Source organism: Spermophilus citellus, assembly GCF_964194105.1.
Source record: "Spermophilus citellus genome assembly, chromosome: 12".
Taxonomy (NCBI): domain Eukaryota; kingdom Metazoa; phylum Chordata; class Mammalia; order Rodentia; family Sciuridae; genus Spermophilus; species Spermophilus citellus.
Window position 1 is genome coordinate 14,120,334 of NC_138198.1, and position 18,513 is coordinate 14,138,846.

At 38.9% G+C, this 18,513-nt stretch overlaps 1 protein-coding gene across 2 annotated transcripts in view; it reads right to left on the reverse strand.

The window, feature by feature from the left end:
• LOC308632076 (uncharacterized protein) overlaps positions 1-18,513 on the reverse strand; it is a 95,449-nt gene that overhangs the window by 14,361 nt on the left and 62,575 nt on the right. The window contains exon 2 of one of the 2 annotated variants that reach the window (XR_014018420.1): positions 4,939-5,065. The exons of the other annotated variant lie outside the window; for it this stretch is intronic. The gene's annotated coding sequence lies outside the window, so the exon portion shown is untranslated. The remainder of the gene's footprint in view (positions 1-4,938; positions 5,066-18,513) is intronic. 2 annotated transcript variants of the gene reach the window in all.

The following is an 18,513-nucleotide window of genomic DNA, read 5'->3' on the forward strand; positions in this document are numbered from 1 at the left end:
ATAGAAGATAGTGAAGACATTGATAAATTTCTTAGGTCATATGATTTGCCCAGACTGAGTCAGGAGGATACACACAATTTGAACAGACCAATATCAATGGATTAAATTGAAGAAGCAATCAAAAGACTACCAACCAAGAAAAGCCCAGGACCGGATGGGTACACAGCGGAGTTTTACAAAACCTTTAAAGAAGAATTAATACCAATACTTTTCAAGTTATTTCAGGAAATAGAAAAAGAGGGAGCTCTTCCAAATTCATTCTATGAGGCCAACATCACCCTGATTCCAAAACCAGACAAAGACACCTCAAAGAAAGAAAACTACAGACCAATATCTCTGATGAACCTAGATGCAAAAATCCTCAATAAATTTCTGGCAAATCGGATACAAAGGCACATCAAAAAAATTGTGCACCATGATCAAGTAGGATTCATCCCTGGGATGCAAGGATGGTTCAATATACGGAAATCAATAAATGTTATTCACACATCAATAGACTTAAAGATAAGAACCATATGATCATCTCGATAGACGCAGAAAAAGCATTTGACAAATTACAGCATCCCTTTATGTTCAAAACATTAGAAAAACTAGGGATAACAGGAACTTACCTCAACATTGTAAAAGCTATCTATGCCAAGCCTCAGGCTAGCATCATTCTGAATGGAGAAAAATTGAAGGCATTCCCTCTAAAATCTGGAACAAGACAGGGATGCCCCCTATCACCACTTCTATTCAATATAGTTCTCGAAACACTGGCCAGAGCAATTAGACGAAAGAAATTAAAGGCATAAAAATAGGAAAAGAAGAACTTAAATTATCACTATTTGCGGACGACATGATTCTATACCTAGAAGACCCAAAAGGGTCTACAAAAAAACTACTAAAACTAATAAATGAATTCAGCAAAGTGGCAGGATATAAAATCAACACACACAAATCAAAGGCATTTCTGTATATCAGCGACAAAACTTCTGAAACGGAAATGAGGAAAAACACTCCATTCACAATATCCGCAAAAAAAAACACAAAATACTTGGGAATCAACCTAACAAAAGAGGTGAAAGACCTATACAATGAAAACTACAGAACCCTAAAGAGAGAAATAGAAGAGGATCTTAGAAGATGGAAAAATATACCCTGTTCATGGATAGGCAGAACTAACATTATCAAAATGGTGATATTACCAAAAGTTCTCTATAGGTTTAATGCAATGCCAATCAAAATCCCAATGGCATTTCTTGTGGAAATAGATAAAGCAATCATGAAATTCATATGGAAAAATAAAAGACCCAGAATAGCAAAAACAATTCTAAGCAGGAAGTGTGAATCAGGTGGTACAGCGATACCAGATTTCAAACTATATTACAGAGCAATACTAATAAAAACAGCATGGTACTGGTACCAAAACAGGCGGGTGGACCAATGGTACAGAATAGAGGACACAGACACTAATCCACAAAGCTACAACTATCTTATATTTGATAAAGGGGCTAAAAGCATGCAATGGAGGAAGGATAGCATCTTCAACAAATGGTGTTGGGAAAACTGGAAATCCATATGCAACAAAATGAAACTGAATCCCCTCCTCTCGCCATGCACAAAAGTCAACTCAAAGTGGATCAAGGAGCTAGATATCAAATCAGAGACTCTCTGTCTGATAGAAGAAAAAGTTGGCTCCAATCTACATACTGTGGGGTCGGGCTCCAAATTCCTTAATAGGACACCCATAGCACAAGAGTTAATAACACGAATCAACAAATGGGACTTTCTTAAACTAAAAAGTTTTTTCTCAGCAAGAGAAACAATAAGAGAGGTAAATAGGGAGCCTACATCCTGGGAACAAATTTTTACTCCTCACACTTCAGATAGAGTCCTAATATCCAGAGTATACAAAGAACTAAAAAAATTAAGCAATAAGAAAACAAATAACCCAATTAACAAATGGGCCAAGGACATGAACAAACACTTCACAGAGGAGGACAATCAATCAACAAGTACATGAAAAAATGCTCACCATCTCTAGCAGTCAAGGAAATGCAAATCAAAATCACCCTAAGATACCATCTCACCCCAGTAAGATTGGCAGCCATGATGAAGTCAAATAACAATGAGTGCTGGCGAGGATGTGGGGAAAAGGGTACTCTTATACACTGCTGGTGGGACTGCAAATTGGTGCGGCCAATTTGGAAAGCAGTATGGAAATTCCTGGGAAAGCTGGGAATGGAACCACCATTTGACCCAGCTATTGCCCCTCTCGGACTATTCCCTGAAGACCTTAAAAGAGCACACTACAGGGATACTGCCACATCGATGTTCATAGCAGCACAATTCACAATTGCTAGACTGTGGAATCAACCCAGATGCCCTTCAATAGATGAATGGATAAAAAAAATGTGGCATCTATACACCATGGAGTATTACGCAGCACTAAAAAATGACAAAATCACGGAATTTGCAGGGAAATGGATGGCACTAGAGCAGATTATGCTCAGTGAAGCTAGCCAATCCCTAAAAAACAAATACCAAATGTCTTCTTTGATATAATGAGAGCAACTAAGAACAGAGCAGGGAGGAAGAGCAGGAAGAAAAGATTAACATTAAACAGAGACATGAGGTGAGAGGGAAAGGGAGAAAAAAAGGGAAATTGCATGGAAATGGAGGGAGACCCTCATTGTTATACAAAATTACATATAAGAGGTTGTGAGGGGAATGGGATAACAAACATGGAGGGAAATGAATTACAGTAGATGGGGTAGAGAGAGAGAAGATGGGAGGGGAGGGGAGGGGGGATAGTAGAGGATAGGAAAGGTAGCAGAATACAACAGTCACTAATATGGCAGTATGTAAAAATGTGGATGTGTAACCAATGTGATTCTGCAATCTGTATTTGGGGTAAAAATGGGAGTTCATAACCCACTTGATTCTAATGTTTGAAATATGATATGTCAAGAGCTTTGTAATGTTGTGAACAACCAATAAAAAAATAAAATTAAATTTAAAAAAAAAGAAAAATAGGCATAAAGAATTCTGATAATAAGCTTTCACATATATGGCAAACGGAGACATTTGCACAGCAACATTTGTTACAATATCATTCCACAGAGCCATCATGTGGAAGCAACCCAAATATTCCTTGAAATGAGTGGATGAGGCAATATGGAATATAAAATGCATAGAATATTTTTAAGTCATAAAAGGTAAGAAATTTTCTAAAATCTATAATGAGGATAAATCTTGAGTACATTATGTTAATTGAAATAAGTCACTAACAGACAATTTTTGCAGAATTATATTAATATGAGATATATAAACTAAAAACAAAACAAAATAATTCCTTCTGAACAGAAATGAGAATGGTGTTTGTGATGGGGGACACAGAAATGAGGCCTTGTTTATATAGGAATTGATTTTTTAGCTTTCTGATAGGGAAACTTTCAGGAGATACACTGCATAACAATTGAATTAACACTGCTGAACAGTAAACTTGAAATGTTGGAGAAAACAAGTTTTGTTTTTTTGTTTTTGATCAAAATTAAAATTTCAAACAACATAAACTGATAAACAGAACTACAAAATTTTTGAAAGCTACCATGAAAATACTATGGTCTTTTTCCTATAAATAAGAACAAACTCAACAATATATAAATGATGGGAATGTACGTAATCCCAGCTACTAGCAATTCTGAGGCTGGAGGATTTTAAATTCAAAGCCATCCATGATAATTTAGTGAGGTCCTCTCTCCAAATATAAATAAAGAGAGGCTGGAGATGTAGCTCATTATTAGAGCACCCCTGAATTAATTCTCCATCACATTCACATATAGGAAATTTCCATCATTATATACATTGACAGGTGAAAAACCAATCCAGATAAAATATAAAAGTCATTAAAAATACAGGTGTAATATTTATACAAGCAAGTAAAAGCACATGTAAATTTTATTGGTAACAGAAACAAGGTTCATGCATAGCTTAATTTCAATTTACATTGTCCTAATTTGTGAAGTAATGAAAATTGTCATCTAATCACAAAATATAACACTATTAACTGATGTAAGGAAACCTACTCTACAACACAAAACCTACTCTACAAAATGAGAGGAAAAAAAATTTAACCAACAAAGTTGTAAATAACCACAGATGCATTATTTTACAAACCCTTGTGTATAAGTGCAATTTACACCTTGTGACTATAGACCAAACAGAGCAGCCATTGTGAATCTTGACATTACGTGGCAGAAAATTTCCGAGGAAATCCGTTATAGATATTCAGAAAGAGCTCTGATCAGGGAATTTTAATGAAGAAATATATAAGTAATGTCAGAGAAACTGACTGATGATGTTACTATTTTACAATGGTTTGACCTGAAGGTCTCTGGAAACATGCCCAGCTTTCCTAGAGACCTGAACATCATGGAAGAGCTGTCAGATCCTGCTGACCCTCACGAGCAAAGGGAAGTGTTGTGGTTGGTAACGGGGACGAACTGTGACCTCACTGGAGGACAATCAGGAGGTTTTACTGAACATGAAAGCATGACAGACAGGGCAGTAATGTTCTTCTACGATAACAACAGGAAGAAACCTAAGCATCTGAAATATCTTCTCTGCTGGGATAACTTCTCGATCAACAGTTTGAAGTCTGGCTTCCTCCTTGACCTTTGGGCCTCTTAACTGTGTCCTCTGCTATGTGTAGGTCACAATATTTAACATCACTGAATTACTCTAAGTACCACTTATCTAGAGTACTAGAAAGGGAGAGATTAAAGACTAAAAGAAATGTAACTAATATTCTATCTGTACCCCAAAATGCCCTTTTTTCTTGAAACTACAAATGTGAAACTCATTCTTACAGAAAATACCTCAAAAGATATTCTGCAAGGAAAGGGAATTAAATATTGAAAATAATTAGGAATTCTGAAGGGAAGGAATCCTCACCCAGGAAGACCAGGTTTCTGTAGTTCTCTAACATCACATCTCTATATAAATTTTGCTGAGCAGGATCCAGGCATTCCCACTCCTCTTCAGAGAAATCAATGGCCACATCCCTGAATGTCATCAGTTCCTGGAATGAAAATTGGCATATAAATTGCACATTGACCACAAAGTCATTCACAAAATTTTTAAAATTTAACTGAATTTGAAATGAGATCTAGAAGAAATGGCTCTCTTGTAGGTGAGGGACTTCCATTATATAATAAGATACTTTTGAATACAATGATCCTATATATGATCTAACTCTGAGGAAAAAGTGAAGTAAGTAAGCATCAAAACAAGTGTATACATTTTGTTATGTTATATATCAGAATAAATTGTGTATATTCTTCATGTGAGAGTGTTATGGTGATTTAGAAGGGTAATTCTCAAATTGTAATTGTACAATAATAAATCAAATTTATTAAAACAAGACTCTGAGTCAGCAGTTCTGAGATGGAGCCTGGTTTTCTGAATATGCAGTAAGCTCTCAAGTGATTCCAGTAATAGCCATACAAGATAAACTTTGAATTGCCAAGAGGCAGACCACTGAAGGAAACATTCACTGATGAGTCTTACTTCAAATATTTTATGGGATTTATGCGTGTTAATAAAATAGCAAGCAGCAACAACAATCCTTTTGATCATTTCAAATCTGTACAAATCACCTTAAGGGTTTTTCATATCTTAATCCGTAATACCCCAAATAATGAGATATTAAGAGTATTCATCAGGCTGGGGTTGTGGCTCAGTGGTAGAGTGCTTGCCTCGCATGTGTGGGACCCTGGGTTCAATCCTCAGCAACACATAAAAATAAATAAGTGAAATAAAGATAGTGTCCAACTACAACTAAAAAATAAATATTAAAAAAAATTTAAAAGAGTATTTATCTTTTATAACATTTTATGAAGCATTCAGTAAAAGGCAGGGTTTGATTTTTACCCAAGTTTATTTGATCTGAAATTCAGAAGAAAAGAATAGTAAGGTCAAAAGAAAGTGTGAATGTTAAAAGAATTTTCAGAGCAAGGCTGTTGTTATAAATGAGCACAGTAATGGAAACCTGTTAACAAAATTGATCAAATGATATTTATATTTTATGTACAAAGACAAAAATGTCAACTTTTTATACATTAAAACAATAAATTTTCATATAGATGAAAAGAATATACTCAATTTTTAAAAAACTTATAAATCAATGTGTAATAGACCCCCCCTTTTTTTTAAACACTCTATTGACCCAGGCATGGTGGAACATGCCTATAATCCCAGCAGTTTGGGAGGGTGAGAGGCTGAGGCAGGAGGATTCCAAGTTCAAATCTAGGTCCAGCAACTTAGCAAGGCCCTAAGCAACATAGTGAGACTTTGTCCCAATTTTTTTTTCCAAAATTAAAAAAAAACAACAACAAAACAACAAGATGTGGTCAGTGGTTAAGTGGCCATGGGCTCAATCCCTGGTACCAAAGCAAAAAAAAGTAAATAACTCTCTGTGGGTCAAAGAGACTCTGGGAAAGCTGATTAATGTCATTACAAAGATGATTTTGTTTAAGGAGGTGGTAAACTGCCCTTAGAAGAAACAATACGTTCTCAAGAGGGAAGCATTGATAAGGATCTGAAGCCTATTGTAGACAAGTTCTTAAAAGATGGATTTGGTTAGTTTTGCCAAATACCCTGTAATACCGCAATCCTGGCTGTTTAATAAAACACACACACACACACACACACACACACACACACACACACACACTGATGAATACTTACTTGGGCAAGAATTGAGAGCTATAAATTACATCGTTTCTGATATTCAGCCACACAGTACCTAATCCATACACCTTACTAATGGTGATGTCAGGTAACTGTGTCTGGTTCAAAGTGCTAGATTTAAAAGAGGGGTTCTTTTGCAACACTCTGAAAAGAAAACCCTAATCACTGTTTGCTTTTGAGTGACAGGACTTCAATAAAAAATAATCATCCAGGATTGCTGGAGTATCTTATCTCAGGGATTTAAAAATCTTTTGTACTGTTTAATGAAAGTCTTAAAAGTGTCAGCTGTGAGAGTCATAGCTGGATAAAGGAATCCTTTCACAATATGAAGATGACCTGCTTCTAGCCAACCCCCAACTATGAATTCTGATTTTCAAATACTATTGCTGAGCTAAACCACTGCACCTCATGTGGATATGAGATCTCTACTAAAGTGGCTTATTTTGTAAACAAGTCACCTACCCGGGATTCCAGATTAGCCAATAACCTGAATCTTGATGTCAGATCAGAAGCAGGCTAGCTTAAGCCTTATAGAAGTCAGAAACCAGAGACAGGTTCATGGGTTCCTGGAAATGTCAGTGTTATGATTTAGATATTTCGTGTCCCCCAAAAGTTCATGTGAGACAATGCAAAGTTCAGACATGAAGTGACTGGGTTATGACAGTCTTACCTAGTCAGTGTATTAACCCCTGACAGCTGCAGCATGGTAACTATAGGCAGTCAGGGTGTGGCTGGAGGAGGGGGGGTCCCTGGAGACACACCTTTGGGGTTTATATTTTTTCCTTGTTGAGCTCTCTGCTCCCTGGTACCATGTTCCCAGTTGCATTCCTCCACCAGTCTTCTGACACAATGTTCTGCCTCAGCCCAGGCCCTGAGGAATGGAGTCAGCTACCTATGGACTGAGGCCTCTGAACCCAGGAACCCTGAAATAAACTTCTCCTCCTCTAAAATTGTTCTTGTTGGGAATTTTGGTCACAGCACTGAAAAAGCTGACTAAAACAGTCAGCATGCTGCATATTTGGGTTGCTAATTTGGGGCTCGTAGGTAAACTCCTGCATGAGGCCTTAAAAGGAACAAATAAAACATTCCACTGTACACAGAAGGCCAAGCTGCCTTTGAGAAGTTAAAACAAAGTCTCATGAGAGCCCCTGCCCTAGGCCTGCCTGACTCACAGAAGGTGTTAAGACTCTATGTGAATGAGAAACAAGGTACAGATGTTGAAGTTCTCTTACACACACTGGAGGTATACTGCAACCAGTAGCCTGTGTGTGGGAACAGCTTGACCACACCATGAAAGGAGGGTCCTGTGGGGTGTGACTGACACCAGTGATTTACCACAAGAGGTTTAGAAACCCACTCTAGAACAATCCATCACTGGGTTTGTTGCTCACCAAGTCCTGTCCTACTAAAACAGAAGGATGGGTGTCAGCTGACTGCTGGGAGGGTAGGGAGATTCCAGGACATCCTTTTTGACAATCTAAATGTCAACTTCAAGAGAAACTGTGTCACCTTAAATCAAACAAACCTGTTGCCAGCAGATGACAATGGACCAATACAATGTGACTGCTCAGAAAGCTTGGAGACTCTTTGGCAAGTGGGACTTTTGATTGATTAGCTGAGCCAGACTGAAGGGTCTTCACCAATGAAAGCAAGTTCATAGGCAATGGCCAGTGGATACCTGGGTATTCTGCAGTCATGGCACATGACTCTGCTGCTAACAACATCAGCCCAGAAAACCAAGCTAAGTTCTCTCACATGAGCTCTGACTGACCAAAGGAAAGAAGGTAAGCATTTACACTGATTCAAAACATGCCTCCAAGATGGTACATGCACATGGAGACACCTGGAAAGAAAGAGCACTCCTCACAGCTGAGAAGAGGACACTAAGGCTGCCCTTGAAAATACTGTCAATAATACAGGCTGTCCACCCCATAGCAGGTGGTGATCCTGCACTATCCTGCCTTGAGACAACTGATACCTGTGTGGCCAGGAGAAATCAGGCTGCTGACAGGGCAGTCAAAAGTGTCAGAAAGGACAAACTCCTTTATCAGGGCCCTAGCACCTCAGCTTGTAGCAAACTAATTCCAAATCTGTTTATACTGAGGGTAATGAGAAAAGGGGCAAATAATGGAGTTGGGACTCTCACAACAGTGCCAGGTGCAGACAGAAATCGCATAGGCTCACCCTTCTTCCTGAAGCACCCTCTGTTCTTGATCAAACACTCCGAGGAGAGTGCTACTAGGGGAAGGGTGTCAATTTCATCAAGCCCACTTGTGAGGGCCACGCCTCCAGTGGACTGTTCAGCAAGTGATTCAGAACTGTATCTTCTGCGCTCAAACAATTCAAAGTCTAATACACACTTAGGGTATAAAAACATAGCCTTCTGATGACTGACAAGCATACTTTACCCAAATGCCCATTCATAGGAACTTATAAATATTTGCTTGTACCGATAGATACCTTCTCTGTGAGTCAGGCTGATTCTACTAGAACAGAAAAGACTTCAGAAAACTAGAGTCCTCTTAAAGGAGCTGATCCCAAGTTATGGGCTCCCCTCAATACAAACTAACAGGGACTATTTTTCATTGCAGAACTGACCTATGAGTGAGCAAAATATTGCATATATAATGGAAATATGTATTCTGGAGATCCCAATCTATAGGAAAACAGAAACCATCAACCATACCTTAAAAAAGACGGTGGCTAAAATGTGCCAAGAAACCCACCTGCTGTGAGATAGGTGTTTGTCAAATGCTCTCCTCAAAAGGGTATCCACAGAACAAGGATCAAACTGAGTATGGGGTGTGGTGCTGAGAGTCAAGGTGTCTGACTAACTTGTGGTTGTGGTGCGCTTGTGCTAGTATTCCTCCATATGAAAATATAGGGTTAACATTTCCCTGTGCACAAGTATAGGGTTAAGATTTCCCAGTTGCTATGGCAATGCTGGCCCTTGGTCTCTCTGGGAAAATATCCAGAAATGCCAATTTTAACCTTGAGTCACAGACACTGGCTTCTAAGAACAGAGGATTCTGAACACAGCATGGTAACCATAATGTTTTGCCGTGCTGTAACCTTCCAGCCTTCCTGTTGTTTCCAGAAACTTTCTCACAATCAACCTTCTGATGATAAAACCATACAATAAATGTGTACAGCCAGCTCTGGATCATTGTTCTCAACCAGAGGGCAGCTTCCCACCTGAAGCCACCTTTCTCTCTAAATGTTTGTCTTTTCTTAATCCCCATCACCCCTCGCTGGGTGGCAGTTGGTACCCAAACAGGGACCTGGACACAGGGAACTTTGGTGAGTAGTTCAGGGGACAATCCTGGGGGATGGACTCATTTAAATAAAGGTATGGAGTGTGATTATATAGTCAGATGTAAAATAAGGAGAACACAGGATCCAAAGAGAGGGATGTCTTGTTCAGAGGCCAATTTTCCTAGGGTTAACTCTGAAATACATTTAAAAAATTCTTTTTACTAAATCCTAAAAAGGACATGAATATGCTGATCTAATAGCCATCAAGAAGAAATGGCTGTCTGTCTGTCTGAACCTTTGCTTTTAGTGTCTGCATAGCTGTTAAATTTTACATCTGGCATTTCCAGCTGTACAGGACTGCCCTATAATTAAGTCAAAATACAAATGTCAGATGGGCTCTATTTAAATTTCTATCAGGGGCTGGGGATGTGGCTCAAGCGGTAGCGCGCTGGCCTGGCGTGCGTGCGGCCCGGGTTCAATCCTCAGCACCACATACCAACAAAGATGTTGTGTCCGCCGAGAACTAAGAAAAAATAAATAAATATTAAAATTCTCTCTCTCTCTCTCTCTCTCTCTTAAAAAAAAAAATTTAAAAAAATTTCTATCAGGTTAAATCTAATAAAGATTTTAATAAATATCTAGAACATTGCCTCCTATGTGTAGAGCTCCACTTACAAAATATTCCCTGTTTGTGTATGTGTGTACACCTGTGTATTGTCGTTGTGTCTACATATGTCCTTATGCCCATATCTCATGTACATAGGATCAAAATAGACAGAGATAAATGAGTCCTCAAAAATTAAAATTTGAATAAGAAATGGATCCAAACACTTTTTAGTTTATATGATTTTTTAAAAAAAGTTCAATTTGGATTGGGTAAATAGATAAAAAATAAAGATGTCTTTAAAATTACTAGCTCGCATTTTTCTAGGTGTTCAAGCAATTACTAAAGTGTTTGTTTCTATAAACTGTCTCAGATGTCATATCCATTACATCTAGGATTTTTCTTCAACAAAAAAGAGATGACTAATACTGTTAACTACATTTGTTTGACATCGTGGTTTTAGAGTTAAAAATAAGTAAATCAGAATTAACATAAATGAGATTAATTTTCCTAGATGTGTCTGTTAAAGTAGACATCTGATTAATTTACAAATTCAAAGTGCTAAATATCAACTACTAAATATGAAATTTAGTACACTTAAACTCCATGAGTTAGTATATTTAAATATTATGTTTGTTTACATAAATTGGTAAATGGAAAAAGGTTTGAGATTGCTTTGTTTATGTATCTTCACTAAAAACAAGGTTAAGTCTTAAGATTCTATCATGTGTGATTTATATACTGTTTAATCAGCTTTTTCACTGCTGTGGCTAAAGGATCTGACCAGAACAATTTAGGGAAGAAAAGGTTAGTTAAGGGCTCCAGGTTTCAGAGGTCTTAATTCATAGCAGGCTGACTCCATTGCTTGTTGTAGAAGAGTGTGGCAGAAAGAAGCAGCTCACATGAGAACCAGAAAGCAGAGAAAGAATCTACTCTTCAGATACAAAATAAAAAATAGTATTTCCAGACAGTTAAAAAAATGGGACTTCTTGATGATATGCCTAAGCTTTCCATGGAACATCCAGGAATAACTTACTGTCCTAGTCATACAATAGAATTGAATGCCTTTCCTAAATGGAAGGATTGTGCCAAGATTATGTCAGTACACATAATGTCTCTGGCAGTAGTGGATTTATTCTGAACTGGTCTCAGAGATTTTTATATATATATTTATATTTTAGTTTTCGGCGGACACAACATCTTTGTATGTGGTGCTGAGGATCGAACCCCGGCCGCACACATGCCAGACGAGCACGCTACCGCTTGAGCCACATCCCCAGCCCAGCTGGTCTCAGAGATTTGATAAGGGGCACCCACATCAAAAAATTATGACTTTTTGAGGATTTGTGAGTCATGTTCTGACCTTCAGTGATGGTGGCATACAAAGACATCTGTGGCATTTGATAGCCATGTTAGATTTTATCAATTACACTGGCAACTCTCAAACTGATCTGGTGGATCCCATATGGCTTGCTGAACAAATACTTAATGATTTAAATGGCTTTAATCCTTGGAATATATTAAAACATACAATATGGTATACTTTTGGAATTATGTGTTTGCTACTAATTCTTTTTTGTATTATTACAACCGGATGCCACGTGCTCTGAGGAGAAATCTGACAGCTTCAAACAAAACCACATCATTTGCATGTCAAAAATACAAAAGGGGAAGAGATATGGAGAGCAGTGATAAGAATTAAGGTGTCTGATTACTTTGTAATCAGAACTTTGTGGTTGTGGTGCACATGGGCTGGGATTCCCCTTATGAAAGTACAGGGTTAAGATTTCCCAGTTGCTGTGGCAATGCTGGCCCTTGGGATTCTGAACAGAGAGAGGTAACCCTAATGTCTCACCCATTCTGTAACCTCCAAGCCTGCTTGCTTTCCAGAAACTTTCTTACAAATAACCTTCTGATAATAAAACCTGTCTAATAAATGTGTGCAGCCAGCTCTGGATCATTGTTCTCAATGAGAGGACAGCTTCCAACCTGATCCCACCTTTCTATCTACATGTTTGTGCTTTTCTTAATCCCCCATCACCTCTTGTGGGTTTCTGAATTAATGGCTATACAGGTCAAAGCAATTGAACCCACAAAGAAATAGTGTATTAGAGACCCTTCCTTGCACCATGTTCAGAGAAGGGAAATTTTGGCAATAGTAAAATAAAAATTAAAAACAAAACCTCAGTTAAAACAATGAACAATGATCAGTCCAACAGTAACTGCTCTACAAGAGTCTGCTTCTTCCAGCTTACCACCAAGGCTGGAATTTCCTCTTCATCCTTTCTTGAAAAAATCCAAAAGAAAAAGATACAACAGAGAAAACCCTTCCATTCTAGGAACTCCTTCATCACCCAGTTTAAGCCTGAAGCAGCTTAGAAATGTAGTCAGCCATTTGTCCATAAAAATTGACAGTGGACGAAATGTAACAGGGCTGTCCACTCCATGATTTGAACATAATCCTTGCTGCTCTGTCACTGTGGTTTATTTTAAAATGGACTTCTTTTCTTTCTCCCTCCCTTCCTAACCATGAGAAGAGCAAGATTCACCTTCCTGCCCTTGGCTAATTATCTTTCCTTCAGCTCCTGCACCATGGGAATGAAGAAATCAAGATTTTAGGGATGAAGGGAAGGGAGGTGGGGTAGGAAAAGGAAAGAGAGTGATATGACTATATCAGTGAATCTCACTATCAGGTATATCCATAAGAACAGGGTCCTAACTAGAATAAGATATATTCCATGCTTGTACAATTATATAACAATGAATTCTACTGTCATGTACAACTAAAAATAACCAAGTTTTTTTAAAAAGTTCAGGTTTGGCACTAGAAAATCTAAGAAATTGCAGTCCCCCAAGGATACAACTCCTTACAGGGCACATGTGGTCTTAGAACCTCATTGTGAGGCCTTGGTTCCCCAGGGCAGTTATAATTACAGCCTCTAGAAACAAAGCAGTCCCCTGTATTTCTCCTTTGCTATCAAAGCAACAAAACTTTTTCCATTTTCTCAGAACCTTTTTCTTGTCATTGGATCAGCACTGGGGACAAGGACAGAAAGCAAGTCATTCTCTGCCTAACATTTGAGATCTTACTTTCCCAGTAATTCAATGCATCTTTAAAATAAAGTTACTTGTTAACCAAATCTGACTTTGGCACATTTGACAGTATGGAAATAGCCCCACAATACCAAAAATCATACCTTCAGAAAGGCCATCCAATTCCCTGTTCCACAAAGTCAGAAACATACCTAGTTCTGGATCCCCAGTCTCCTGGTGCTCTGTGCCCATAGTGTATGAGACCCTTCCACAGGGGTGGGAGCAGAATGTGATAGCAGCAGGGGAGCCTCACAGAAAGAACTGGGCCTTCAACAGTATCACTTATAGGCTCAGAACTTTCACCTTGGTTTATGCATTTTTCAAAAGTAAAATCCACTGGTATCTTGCCTCTTAGAAAACATTTTTATATCTTTAAAATATTACTGATAGGGGTTGGGGTGTGGCTCAGTGGTAGAGCACTTGCTTCACATGTGTGAGGCATTGGATTTGATCCTTGGCACTATATTTTAAAACATTTTTAAAATATTAAGCTTAAAATTTTAAATAAACTTAAATATAAATAAAAAGATTTTAAAAAACTGATACAATACATAGTTTATAAAAAATGAGGATGAAATTAGTGAACATCTATTTTTTAAATTGACAAACCCAGAGAAGGGTACTGCTGACTGGAACACAAACATGACTGACTCAAGAGTCAAGTCAGGTTATCCGACCAAATGGGAAATTCTCCCATAAACATCCAGCTCATTTAAGGACTGGATGACCTTCCCCACCATGTGGCATTGTCCTGTGCCCTTGAATCTGCATGAAGTGAGTTTTGCCTTGGAAATATCCTTAAGAATTCACTGGATAATCTTCTGCGTTCTCTAGAATAGTTTAATCTCCTTTCACAACTCTGAGGACCTAGAGAAAAGGATCACCTTTGACTTTCTCTTCAATACTAGACCAAAAATGTGTCTGCAAGGATTAGAAACTAGAGTTGGGGGAAGATAATCCTAATGTCCAATCCATGATCTACTTTGATGAAGCCTCTGCCAAAACATTCCTATGCTCCCCAGATTACTCAGTTGCTAGTACAAGAGGCTCCATTCCAGAAACTCAAGCTGCTCTGTAGGAGGAGGTGACTGAACAGGGGCTGATATCCTCTAGGAACACTGAGAGACACAGCAGCTATGGGAACCTGTGTCAGTCTCCTGCAGGTCTTAATGGAGAACCAGGAAAAGATACAGCAGTGACCGAGGACATATCATCCTATCATGTTTCCTAAGGGGAGAGTCAAAAAGACATTCCAATATGGCATCTGTGCCTCAGAAAGATAAATGGAGAAGAGATACAAAGATATTTTACATCTGAGTGTCAGGTGATGGAATATTCCCTGAATTCCTGTTATGTGGATAATCATAAACAAAACAAAAAAAATTTAAATGCCACGAATAACTTAGTGAAAATGAATTAAAATACTTTGCCATTTGAAATGTAGCATGGGTACACATTTAATTATGTAGTGAACTGGAAGGAGGAATACAGCACTTAGAAAGACCATGCTTTCCACAGACTTGGAAAACAGTACAAAATAGGCGACCTCTGAGTAGGAATGAGTGACAAGGATTGCTACAGACCACAGATGCTCCCAACAGAAATCTTCTACATAAGTCAGGATTCTCCCATGATGACCATCCCTGTGTTCATGACCCATTCTGAGTCAGTGTAAGGTATAGGCAAGGAGCCGCATAAAGAGGGCTCCAGATCTCTCCAAGGTATCCAATCAGGCACAGGGTGAAGCAATCATGTGGGCCAGAAAGAACAGATATCAAGCTGTACCTGTGCTGGAATGGAATTCACAGATTTAATATCTAACCTCAGGCCCAGGTCCCCCCAGTCAGTCTGGCTGCTTCAAACCAACCCTTAGCCCCTGTTACACCACACCTAACCCTGGAGACTTACCATTTCCTGACTCCTGCTGTGTCCAGGCAACCTCTCTACAAATGCTCCAGCACTTGAAACAGCAGAGTGACAAGGCCTGTGACACAGACACCCAGACCTCAGGGAACCTGAAGATGGATTCAGAGCTTTGCTTGAGCCAGAGACAGAAATCTTTCAGATTAGGAAGTCTTATCTGCCTTTTATCCCTTTACCCCTCTTATCCACCTGTGCCTCTGACTGGCTAATTCTCATCCCATCATCCCTGAGTGGACAAAGCTCCAGGCTCAGATTCCTCTAGCCCTGAGTGGCAGGTGAAGAAATTCAAAGCCTGGTAACAGAACACAAGATTGACAGGCTCCTGGCTACAACCCTTTTCAGAGAGAGCTTCCTACCTTGAGGGATAGCTGACCTTTCAAAGAAGACATTTGAATTTCACCTGGAATATACAGTTGTATCAATTTATCAATATCAATAATGTGCATTCATAAATGTAAATAATCAAAGTGCAAGCAACCCATATATCCAACAGCAGATTACCTAATAACTGCTAGGGATGGAGGTACAGACTAGAATCCCAGGAACTCTGGAGGCTTAGGAGAATTAAGTATGAGCCAGTTTAAGGATTATCTGCCTCAAAAATGAAAAATAAAAGGTCTGGAGATGTTGTTCAATGGTAGAGTACACCTGGATTCAGCTGCAGTCCTGCCAAAGGCACAACCATAATCATAACTGATGACTAAAATTTGGTATGTCCACACACTGGAATTTTACTCAGTTAAGAGTTTAATTAGTTTAAAATATCATAGAGATGGCCTTGAAAATATGGTAAGGGAAAGAAATCAGAGGAACTGGCCACACAGAGCAGAGGTCAAATTATCTAAACTTTTAAGACAAAGCCAAGGCATGGAAAGAAAATCCATCTGATGAACATCACACCCCAGTGTGTGGGGGGAAGAGAAATCAGGATCGTGCTGGAAGGCGCTGGGTGTTTAATCTGTAACACAGGGAGCTAGAGAGCTGTGGAGCTGGAGAGCTGTGGTCGCTCACAACACAGCGAGTGCTCTAAGTGCTGCTAAATCGAATCATGCCCCTAAACATGGTCACAATGGTAACCTGAAAAAGACAGACACTGACCCAGGAGGCACGTAGTATTTGTATTCTAAATAGCAAATATATACAAATATATACAGAGCAGTGAGCCACAGCCAATAAAAAGGGAAACAGAACGCCAGAGACTGGATGGGTGACGAAGATCACTTCCATAATGAGGGGCGCTATGTGCATTCGCCATGGCTCCAGACTTGATCCTCAGGGAACTGCTGCTCTTTTCTTCCTATGGATGATTGATTTGTATCAGAGAAACACGTCCCAATAGCCACGAATACTGGATATCCGTCAAGTGTTTCCCATACAGACCCAGCTAAATGTGATCAGGTCTGTATTTCGATACAGCCATATCTATGTTTATAGAAGCACAATTCACAATAGCCAAACCATGGAAGCAGTTCCTGTGCCCATTAATAGATACAAACACACACCCTGGAGTTTTACTCAGCTATAAAGAAGAATTAAATAATGACACCTGCCAGGACATGAATGGAAAAGGAGAACATCATGCTAAGTGAAATAAATCAGGCTCAGAAGAAAAAGGGTCAGAGGTTTTCTCTCATGCATGACAGCCAGAGCAAAGCAAGGAGGAAAGGGGGCTGGAGATCATAAAGATACAGGGAAGGCTGGAAGGAGCGTGAGGGAGGGGGAAGAGGGACAGAAAAGGAGAGAAACGGGGAATGGATTTAACACAATCATATTGTGTGCATATGTAATACCATAAATTCCACCTTTATTTACATGTAGAAAGCACCCAGCAAAAAGTAAGTAAATGAGTGAAAGGAAGATCAGTAGAGCAGACGAGGAGGATGTTGGGAGGGAGCATAGAAAGGGAAAGGGGTAATGAGACTGAAAGGGAGTAGATGGAATCCCACCATATATGATTTTGTCAAAATAACCCAACTACTGTGTGTTAACTATGATGCTCTAATAACATAAAGCTCTTCCTTTACTTTGTGCGTTGGGAATTCAACCTGGGTTCTTGCACAAGCCAGGCAACCTCTCCACCACGGGGCCACATCCCCAGCACAAAAGTAGGTTTCTAATCTTGATTATTTCATTTGGAAGATCATCTAATGTCACTCTCATATTTATTGTTTTATAACATTTATTATTGTTCAAATAAACTTTTCTCATATCTTAAGTAGCATTCTATTATAATTATTATCATGATAATTATTATTATTTTCTTGACACCTGCTGAGTAGGAAGTGACTTCCTCAAATCCATGGTGGAATATGACATGCAATTTTCATCCTTGAGATTTGTTATCTGGTAAACCTGGCCTTACAGAAAGAATTGGTAAGTTTTTCTTCTTACATTTTTAGAAGTGATCATGAATTATTGTTAGTGCTTCGTTATTGAAAGTTTGGCAGAAATCACCAGTGAAGGCATTTTTTTTTTCCTTTTATGTTGTTCTTGTTTAGGGTTTTGTTGGCTGGTTGCCTTTGGACTAGGTTTTGACTCTGAAGCCCAGGTTCAAATCATCATTCCGTTTAAGCCTCACAAGTGGCTGGGACTACTGGTATGCACCCTCAGGACCAGGTGTTAGCCTCTTTTTTTTTAATATTTATTTATTTAATTTTTAGTTTTCGGCGGACCCAACATCTTTGTATGTGGTGCTGAGGACTGAACCCGGACCGCACGCATGCCAGGCGAGCACGCTACCACTTGAGCCACATTCCCTGCCCCAGCTGTTAGCCTCTTAAAGGGATATTTGTAATTACGTTAAATTTTATTTTGTAGGTCTATTTTCTATTTGGTCACAACCAGGTCTATGAATGTATCCTATTTAATCTTACTGTGAATTTCAAAATCCATGGCTATCTAGG